The 10,273-nt window shown below is 43.5% G+C and overlaps 1 long non-coding RNA gene across 2 annotated transcripts; it reads right to left on the reverse strand.

Moving 5' to 3' along the window:
* Nucleotides 1–2,858: 2,858 nt before the first annotated feature.
* Nucleotides 2,859–9,696, reverse strand: LOC129468319 (uncharacterized). Of its 2 annotated transcripts, none has more exons than XR_008652603.2 (4): nt 9,432–9,696; nt 6,818–6,905; nt 5,411–5,536; nt 2,859–3,104 (listed from the first exon to the last, which is right to left on the reverse strand). It is a non-coding gene; the product is annotated as an uncharacterized lncRNA (long non-coding RNA). The 2 variants fall into 2 exon arrangements; XR_008652602.2 differs by lacking the exon at nt 9,432–9,696 and adding an exon at nt 8,285–8,684.
* Between the last annotated feature and the right edge of the window lie 577 nt (nt 9,697–10,273).

The following is a 10,273-nucleotide window of genomic DNA, read 5'->3' on the forward strand; positions in this document are numbered from 1 at the left end:
AGGTTTCTGCTGAAGGCCTCTGGGCTTCTGTTTCATTCCTACCTTTCCACTCGTGAATATCTCTATGATTCTCATTTAGACTCTTCTAGAGAGGGACTCTGAGTGCTTCCATTGATCCCCCTTGTCTTCGTTGGGCTCAGCTTTTGTGTCAGGCTGACTCAGAGAGGAGCTGCTCTGAGGTCAGACTTCTACACCTAGATTGTGATGGTTAATACTGAGTGTCAACTTGATTGGATTGAAGGATACAAAGTATTGATCCTGGGTGTGTCTGTGAGAGTGTTGCCAAAGGAGATTAACACTGGAGTCAGTGGGCTGGGAAAGGCAGACCCACCCTTAATCTGGTATCTAATCAGCTGCCAGCACAGCTAGAATATAAGCAGGCAGGAAAATGTGAAAAGAGAGACTGGCCTAGCCTCCCAGCCTACATCTTTCTCCCATGCTGGATGCTTTCTGCCCTCAAGCATCACACTCCAAGTTCTTCAGTTTTGGAACTCGGAATGGCTCTCCTTGCTCCTCGGCCTGCAGATGGCCTGTTGTGGGACCTTGTGATCATATGGGTTAATACTTAATACTTAACATATATATATATATATATATATAGACACACACACACACACACACACACACATATATTCCTTTAATTCTGTCCTTCTGGAGAACCCTGACTAGTACAGGCTTCAGACCAATCACCTGTGAATGAGGAAGAAGAGTCACCTGATCTGAACCTAGCAATTTATGCGCCAAGAACCCCTTCCCTTGGGGCTGTTGTGGGCACCCGTTGGGGTGGCGTGGGATAGGGGTCTGTTGCTGGGCAGGCACTCCCACAGTTTTCTTGTTCAGTGCACATGTGAGGATGCTTGGAGTTCTGTGACACTCAGTTTACTTTCCACTACTAGGTCAGTAGGAGCAGTGGCTTGCTAAAGGCACTTTCTGTAAAAACAAACACATTAAACAAATACCCTAAGTACAATCACAACAATAATGATGGCAAACAAGGTGAAGGAGGAGGAGAGGGAGAAGAAAAAGAAGAAAAATGTAGGGATTTTGAAATGTGTTCCTTTTAAGACACTGTGAAAGAAAATACACACTGTAGCGCAGGTGTGTCCAATGTTTTGGCTTCCCTGGGCCACACTGGAAGAAGAATTGTCTTGGGCCACACATAAAATGCACTAACACTAACGATAGTTGATGAGCTAAAAAAAAAAAAAAAATCTCATAATGTTTTAAGGAAGTGTATGGGCCAAATTCAAAGCTGTACTGGGCTGCATGTGGCCCGCAGGCCACGCGTTGGACAAGCTTGGTGTAAAGTGTCAGGAATATTATGCTTGGCTGAAGCCGAACTTTATTTTGGATTCTGGTTATTTTATCTAAAGCAGCTTCGAAGTGGCTTCCTCGACATAATTAAGAATCTCAGAATTTTGGAACAGAAAGAAACCTCAAGATATCTACTGTTTGGTTAGACCATTTTGCATGGTCTAATCCCTACATCTTAGAGAAGCAGAAATGAGGCTCTGTGAGGCTGAGTGGCTCGGGAAGCTTAGGAGGCCTCTGTTCTGTGATTTGAGAACACAGCAGCGATTTCAGAGATTCTCTGCCACAGAACTGCTAACTCTGGTTGGCTGGTTTCCACTTGAGCACTTGTGTAGATGGAAACCTTATTGGCTTAAATAGTTACCTCTTTCTTGGGGGCAGCTGGCCTGGAATTCCTGCCAGTCTTTCCCTTATAAAAAACAGAAATCTGCTTTTTCTATAAAGGCATGGTGTATTTTCTAAGCTTTATTTCAGACCCTGGGTGTTCCCAAGCCATCTTTCACTGTCACATTCTCACGTCCAATTAATTCAGCCTCAGAGCTGTTACCAAATGGCTAGAACCAGAAGCCACACTAGTTTCCAGGTGGTTGTGAAGGATCTGGCCACTAACAACACAAAACAAAAATAATATCACAATGTCACTGCCATTTTAATCAATCTCCCAACTTTATCACACAACAGTGGCTATCCTGGGGGAAGTTTTTTATAAGTTTTGTGTTCTGCCAACAAACAACCAAAAAATAAAATTGGCACTGGATTAAAAAAATTCATATGTTATAGTGGTAGCTGAGGTGTTCTTGTGGTTCTAAAATGAGAAACAAAATAACCAAAATATGTATAAGATATCTGCCATGTTTTAACTGTGTGTCTCTGGGCAAGTTACTGTCTCTACCCCTTGCGATTCCTATCTGAACACTAGGATATTTGTGTTCTTAGCACTGTCGTTGGCTTACAGGAAATGCTTAATAAACTACCTATTAATATTGAATACCTTTTTATTTAGTCATCATAAGAACTGTATAAAGAATGAAGCTCAGAAAAAATCAAGCAATTTGCTCAAGTTCTAAAAAGCAGAAAGTGGTAGAGTTAGCATAATTAGAACTAATTATCTGAATTCAATTTGGTGGTCTTTTTGCTTCACCAGAGCTAACCACAACTGCCATGTTTTAGGCCTAGGCAATGGGAACCCCAGTGTGTATCCTGGATCTGACTCTCAGCTCCCAGGATTTAGAAACCCCAGTGCAACCCCTATCTCAGTGCCTCTCTCCTTGGAGGCATCTTGTGGGCCATGCCAACACCCACTGCCCCTCTGCTCTGACAGGTGGCGGGATCCTGGGCTCTGGAGGTGTTGAAGGAGAGGTGTAATTTTCTTCCTCCCCTGCCTGTGGTTTGGACTGTTTGACACTCCCTGAGGGGCCTCAAGAACTTCTTGCCATAGACTCTGGGCTCCTTATCTTGGTAAATCCACATAATGCTCAGCAAGTTGGCTTTCCTCAAGTTAAGGTGGCTGATGTGTATGAAATTACTCAGTGAGATTTATTGAGAGACCCACAGAAAACTTGGCAGGTTTTACTTCTTAAGTGATGACAAAGGTGGCCCTTGCCAGTGAAAGGCCACACTGTTGGCCACCCCTTCTGAAACAGTCTTGTTGACTAAAGTTCTGTGCAGGATTTTATTGGCACCTGTAAATAGACAAATTGGCAGCTCCTCGTTTTCTTTTTCATTGACAGATGTAGTGGTGAGGCTTGCTCTTGGATGCTGTCAGGAAGTGTCATCTGACTGCGTTTGGTACCCTGGGGGAGACAAACAAAAACTTGAGTGAAAGGAAAATGAGAACTCACCTGAAACCAAGAAGAGTCTTTGGAAAAGGATTTTTGTGTAGGTCATCTGGAAAGTGTTTACTCTTAGCAGTTATGCATAACTATAGTCTTAAGAAGAAAGTGAGGTGGGGGTGCAGGTAAGGGTGGGAATGGGATAGGGGTAAACGAGTGGGTGGAGACGTGTCTGTGTGTCCAAAAAACTGCCCCAAAGCAAACATGGCCACATGCACACATCTAAACAAAAGCGTCTCTTACGACTTTAGCCTCCAGCATGCTATGTAGTTGCTGCATTCGTTGACTTTCTTGTCTCACCTAGCAAAGATGTAGATGATTTCCACCATCTTTCCATAGACCCTTGCTAAATGACCAGATGGGAAAAGTCTATTGCCTGATCAAATTGCCAGTCAGCCCATGAGCAGTCCAGAACGTGCAGGATTTATAGCAAAGGAATTTTTGTGATTTCTCCCTGCCCAACCCCCACGAAGAAGCAAAGGCCCTACTCTTGACCTTAGCATCCCCTTGTTGCTTTCTTCTCGTCCATGACACCTAGGCTTGATATTCTTTACCTTGGATATTCTTGTGAATATTTGCTGAATTTTCATTTATACCAAGTACAATTCAGAAGACAGAGGCTTTCCAAGTTTCAGATCTCCTGAGAAAGGTATGAGTGTGTAAGTATGTTAAAGAAAAGCTCTCAGCTTGTCTCATGGTTTAAAGTCCTCCTGAGATATCTGAGCTTAATCTAAGGAATAAAGTAGATTGGTTCCTCCCTGTCTGATGAGTTTTATCAAAATGTGATAAAATGTGGTAAAGAAAAATGGTGGGCCAACTTCGTTATAGTTCTACTGAGGGACACTGTACAGGTAAACCAGGCCATAACTCATTTTTCCTGTGACAGTTTTTACTATTCTGTTTTTATGCAGTTTTGAAGAGTGAGGGGAATTGCCCTAGACAACAGATGTGAGAGACTTTTTTCTTTCTTTCTGTCCTGTGGACAGGCCTCAGGCTCCAGCCCAGTGACTCATTGTTGTGGTATTATATACCTCAAGATGAAGTGTGTGCGGTGGAAAGTGTGGGCAGGATTTATCAGTGCGACTTCTTCCTTTGAAGTATCAAGGCAGGCTACTTTGCTGATGGTTTCTGGAACCTGGCCAAGCCCCAATATGCTGTGAAAATAGCCGTCTTAGGTTTTCCTGGCACATGAGAACATTTGCACTCGATTCTCAGACCTCCATTGCTTTCTGATGTTTTTGAGGCCAGTGTTCTCTGGATTTAGGGCCCAGGGCCAGATTGTAACCCTGCCTGTTTGTACTCCTTCAAATGCCCCATCCCAACATGGTTTTGATGGCTCCAGATACAGACTGTAACACCAACTTGAGTTCCAAAGTGCAGGGTGGCTTTAGGTTGCTTTTAAGCATTCATGCATAAATTTCTCTATAGCCCACATTTCCTGCTGCCCTGCCCCCACTAACAAAATGCTGACTCTTAAGGCGTTTTACTGTGACAATGCTTTCTACCGCAAAGCATTTTCGCATTTTCAGCTTGAAACCAAGGCAATGTGTACGCGGAGAAAAACATAGGAATACCATGATAACTCTATCAGTAAATTGAAAAAATAGGGCTGGGCATGATGGTTTTACACCTGTAATCCCAGCACTTTGGAGGCCAAGGCCAGAGGATTACTTGAGGCCAGGAGTTTGAGACCAGCCTGGCCAACTTGGTGAAACCCCCGTCTGTACTGAAAATACAAAAATTAGCTGAGTGTGGTGGCACGTGCCTGTAATCGCAGCTACTTGGGAGGCTGAGGCAGGAGAATCTCTTGAACCTGGGAGGCGAAGGTTGCAGTGAGCCAAGATCATGCCACTGCACTCCAGCCTGGGTGACAGAGTGAGATTCTGTCTCAAAATTAAAAAAAAAAGAAAGAAGGAAAGAAAGAAAGAGAAAGAAGGAAAGAAAATTGCTCCTTTTCTAGTTAAAAAAAAAAATTTTATCTATTTGCCTGTACTTTCCTCCTCCCACCTTTATTCATTGTCATACTGTGATTAATTTTGGGAACAAAGGACTTAAGAGCCTAATTATCTTAGACTCCCAGACACCCTTCCAGAGGTGAATGATCAGCCACGTTTCTCATCACCCAGCTATGTGTAATAAATAGCTTCCTTGTAAATGCATATTTCCCAGTAGATGCCCCATTTCAGGTTTCCCTCTAGCCTGAGAACCAGACTCTGTCATTCCTGATTAAAATATTGCCAGCCTATGTGGGGGAACCCATAACTAACCTTGCTGAGCATCTTTTGCACTTTCTCCTTTTGAGTGGGCAGACCCTTTAACAAGGCAACTTGATGTGACTGGACTTGAATCTGGGGAAAGGCTTAGAAAGCTGGCAGATCCATGTCAATGTCCTCCTAGTTGAAAAGACAATTGATATGTTTGCAGGTTGGGTTCTGTTATGGGCTGAATTTGTCCCCCCAACCCTCCCAAATTCATGTGATGAAGTCCTAACCCCCAGGACCTCAGCGTGCCCTTGTTTGGAGATAAGGTATTATAGAGGCAATCAAGTTAAAATGAGGTCATTAGGGTGGGGCCTAATCCAATATGACTGACGTCCTTACCAAAAGGGGAAATTTGGGCTGGGCACGGTGGCTCATGCCTGTAATCCCAGCACTTTGGGAGGGCAAGGGGGCAGATCACGAGGTTGAGATCGAGACCATCCTGGCCAACATGGTGAAACTCCATCTTTACTAAAACTACAAAAATTAGCTGGGTGTGGTGGCGCATGCCTGTAGTCCCACCTACTCGGGAGACTGAGGCAGGAGAACAGCTTGAACCCAAAAGGTGGATGTTGCAGTGAGCTGAGATTGCACCACTGCCCTCCAGCCTGGGTGACAGAGCAAGACTCTGTCTCAAAAAAAAAAAAAAAAAAGGTGGGGGGGAAATTTGGAGACAGATCTATACACATGGAGACTGCCATGTGAACATAAAGACAGTTCTCTACAAGCCAAGGGGAGAGGCCTGGAGCAAGTCCTTCCTTCACGGCCCTCAGAAGGAACCAATGCTGTGGACACCTTGATCTTGGATTTCCAGCCTGCAGAACTGTAAGCCAATAGCTCTGTGTTGCTTAGGCCACTTCATCAGTGGCACTTTGTGGTGGCAGCTCCAGCACATATATATGTCTCTTTGGCAGCAGGTTCTGAGGCAGAGATGAGTATGTAGGGCTTATTAGGGAGTGCTCTTGGGATAAACTCCCATGGAAGAGAAGGGAAGGGGGCAGATTGGGACGAGGGATAATTTGAGCTGTGATGTAGTCCCAGCAAAGGTCTTAGCTGACTTCATGGGAAGCGCTGGAGCTGGTATGGTGCTTCGTTGTTGGAATATGAGCTTGGGCCTTTATAACTCCTTGCTGATCGGTCACTGGGTGGGGGCTGCCTCTGCCTAGTTTTCATAAGCCTAGACAAATCCCGAAGAGGATTGACAGTTGGGGTTGGTCTTTTGGGAGCAATTCCAGCTTCTGCGGGATAAATCTTTCAATCTTCATGGGGGATCTCAGTGGCGCATCACAGCACCACCATGAATACTTGTCACCAGGAGTTGGCTGACTTAGGAAATTTGATAAGCCACCCTTAATTTTCAAAATGGGGTTGAAATTTGTAAGGTGTGGTACTGTTCAGTTCTCTTTTTTTTCTTACTTTCTAGGTGAAGCAGGTTGTGGCTCCCCCAACACTTTGATCCTGTCCTGGGTGAGAGGTGGGGCATGGGAGATGTATCAATCATTATCTAGACAGAAAAACAGAAACTACTCTGGATGTTTCAAACAGAAGGAATTAATGGAGAAAGAATGTTACAAAGGTGTTAGATGGGCTGGGGAAGCACACAGAGAGGAACATGTGCCCCAGAGATCAGGAAGCTGGGGTTTTTCAACCTGGGTTGAAACCTGCAAGCCCACATTGTCTGCTGAGTTTCTAAACATGCTGCTGCTGTTACCATTGCCACGGTAGCATCTGTGCTGTTCTGACTAGGAACCCCAGACACTACATTTTGATACTGGTGAAACCAGGACTGACACCGCTAAAGCTCAGTGTCACCCATGGAGCTGCCAGAGCCCATAGTTGCTGATCTTGGTACTACTGTTATTGGTGGCTCTACCAGTAGCAGACAAAAAAGCCTTCTTCCTCCTATATTCTAGCCTTCCTCTAGCAAGTGGACTGCAGTACAGAGGAAGGCATGGAAGGATGGCATGGATCTGGGACCAGCAGACAATAGTCCACTCTCTTTCAGACTAGTTCTTTGCTCTGTCTCTTCTCAGTGTACTGTCCTGAGAGGTAGGTCACATAGCAATGGCCAGGAAGCCCCCCGCCAAGACTGAGGAGAAACCAGGTCTACTAGCTCTCATCCAATATTCTCTGAACCACATCATGGCATAGCTAAAGCCCTGCCTCCCTTTTCCTTTCCTTCTGGTTTCCAAGAGGAATGTGGACCACAAAAGGGCCAATGAGATCTACTATACTACCCAGCCACTGCAGTCAATACCTGTCAAACTGATGCTTCAACTGAATTTCTGGTTGGTTGATTGAATTGGTCAAATGAATGTTCTCTGGACACATTTATTTCTCTGGGACATTGATAAAGTAGCAGCATCTACTTATCATGAATAAAACTTATTTTATTATCTATTGACTTTTTATAAATAAAACTTCTTGTATTTATTATCTATTAACTTTTCAAGGTGATTTTACATTTTTCCCCGTTCTTTCAGCAACCATGGACATATCATAAATCATCCTTCTTTCATCCATTTGTTTTTTCAGAAAATATTTACCGAGGAGCCAACTATAAACAAGGGTTTATATTTTGTATAGTGGAAGGAATACAAAGAAGTAAAAGAAATAACCCTATCAAGAGGGAACTGATAGCTGCTGAGAAGGAGTACACTTTTACAAACCAAGTAACTGACATGCAGAAAGAGAACAAGGAAGTGCTAGAATCAGCCAAGACTTCTGATTGGCAAGCCCAAGCCCTCCCCGTAAACAACCCCCTACTTGTTGAATACTGAGGTGACACACTCAGTTGCATCAGCTCCAAGATTCAAGTCAATGTCTCTTATTATTTTGAATGGCATCTGATTATAGATTAATATGTGTTTGGTCTAAGGTTACCTTGAAGTGTCTTCATTTGTCCTCATGGAAGTGACTGAGCAGGCTTGGTTTTTTTCCATGTTGCTTAGCTTTCGGATACAAATTAAGCAATATATTGTATTCCTTCTGTCTAACCATGTGGTTGGTATAATTTTTCCACAGACAGCTGAATTCAACAGCCTGTGCGTAGTGATTCAACATAAGTAAGGACAAAATGGTAGGCGGTAAAGGTTGTCAGAAGGACACCTGGGCCTTCACTAGGTGCTGCCACTAAAGCCAGGCCATCAGATATGGCAAACCTCAGGGTGCTGCCAAATCTTACAGACCAAATTCTTTTCACCTGGGAATTTTACCCATTCATCAGACCCAATATTTCTCCTAAGTTAGGAGACACGATGAGAATTTTATCAAATCAATTCTGCAGTTAGTAACTTGACTACCATCTAGCATATTATTCTAGCCATCTATCCATTTCTTCAAATCATGGACTATTTCAGGATATTTCCCCAGTCATACTCGGATCTCACATGATAGGCTGAACCCACTCTCCCTCTTCTGAGTGGCCACTGTGCTCAACAGAGGCACTGATGTTACCATGGTTTCCTTAGTGACACAGATATTACAAAGGGGAGAGTATGGTTGAGGAGGCAAAGCATGAAAGGGAAAAGGGGCCTTGATATTCCTGTGTGCAGGGTGCTAGCCAGACTTCACTGCCTCACACTGGGGACAGTTTTCCAGCTCATGAAAGATTGCTGTCAGGGGATAAAAGCCTTGTTTGGCTCACTTAAGATTTATGAAGTATGTTCTGTGTATCAGGCATTTTACCATTTTAATTTCCAGAAAAGACAGCTAATTTTTCCTGTGCATCTGGGATGTTCCCCCAAGAGAGCAGAGATGAGAAGGCAGTTTTGTGGTGCCACAGTTGTATATGGGCTTAATTTGAAATGATTAGTTTCATTAGCCTTGATATTCTAATTATATCTCTACATTTCACCATCTTGCAGAGAGAATATGCAAAACAAAGGGCTATTGAGCCAGGGTTGGAAGGAGCCCTGATTTTGATTCTCATTTTCCTTTCTCTTTTCAACAGAAATCAATCCCTAGTGTTCAGTAAGGCCTCCAAGCCATTGGAGCCATTAAGCAGAGCCCTGCTAGGGTGTGCGCTTACCTGGACAGGTTCCTGACTAGTCATCCACTGCTGTCAGGACTTAAGGATGATGCTTATCAAGGTTCTTCTTATGCTGCTAGAGAAACTGCCACCTATTTCTCAGAGATTTTTTCCTGGGTAGAGGTACCTAAATGTTGCCCCAAGTTCCATGGAGTGTGATAGCTACCAGATTTGACTTCAATAATATTCTTCATCTCAGAAGCCGGGGTAACTGGGCAACTATGTAACATTTTGTGTTTGTAAGGTGGTGGGATTTGATAGAATAATGAATCTTCACAGAGCCCTGGGTTGCTAGGGAACCTCGATTTAGTTCCACTTTGGAATGAGGAAAATATGAAAAGAAAAAGAAGTAAATTTCTTAGAATTTCCCCACTCATGATTCAGTGCTGATACAGAATTCCAGAATGATTGAATATCCTAAGCCCATGTCAGTCATCTCTCAAGGTTGAAAGGAGAAACCTGGCGAAAGGATAGGGAAGTGAAAGAGAACTGAGGTGGCTGTTTGAAAGGGGCCATGTCTCCTTGGAGACACGTGTCTTTCTAGGATGATCAATATACAGCATTTTTTCTCCATGGCTGTCATGTACTCTTTTGAGACCTTAGTGTACTGTTTCTAGATCAACAATTTATGATATTTATTGAGCACCCGCAATGTGTCCAGCTTTGTGCTTGGTGATGTGAAGGCAAAAGATGTAGAGGACCTGGTTTCTAATCTTCAAAAAAGTCTACACTGTGGTTGAAGTAGTAAAGTTTATTCAAATAAATTAATTTAGAAACTATATCAGATAGATATCATATAGAAGCTTATGCTACCTGTTTGCAGGTCAGAGGTTCCTTTCTTG

The sequence above is a fragment of the Symphalangus syndactylus genome, chromosome 18 (assembly GCF_028878055.3).
Source record: "Symphalangus syndactylus isolate Jambi chromosome 18, NHGRI_mSymSyn1-v2.1_pri, whole genome shotgun sequence".
In the NCBI taxonomy this organism is placed as follows: Eukaryota; Metazoa; Chordata; class Mammalia; order Primates; family Hylobatidae; genus Symphalangus; species Symphalangus syndactylus.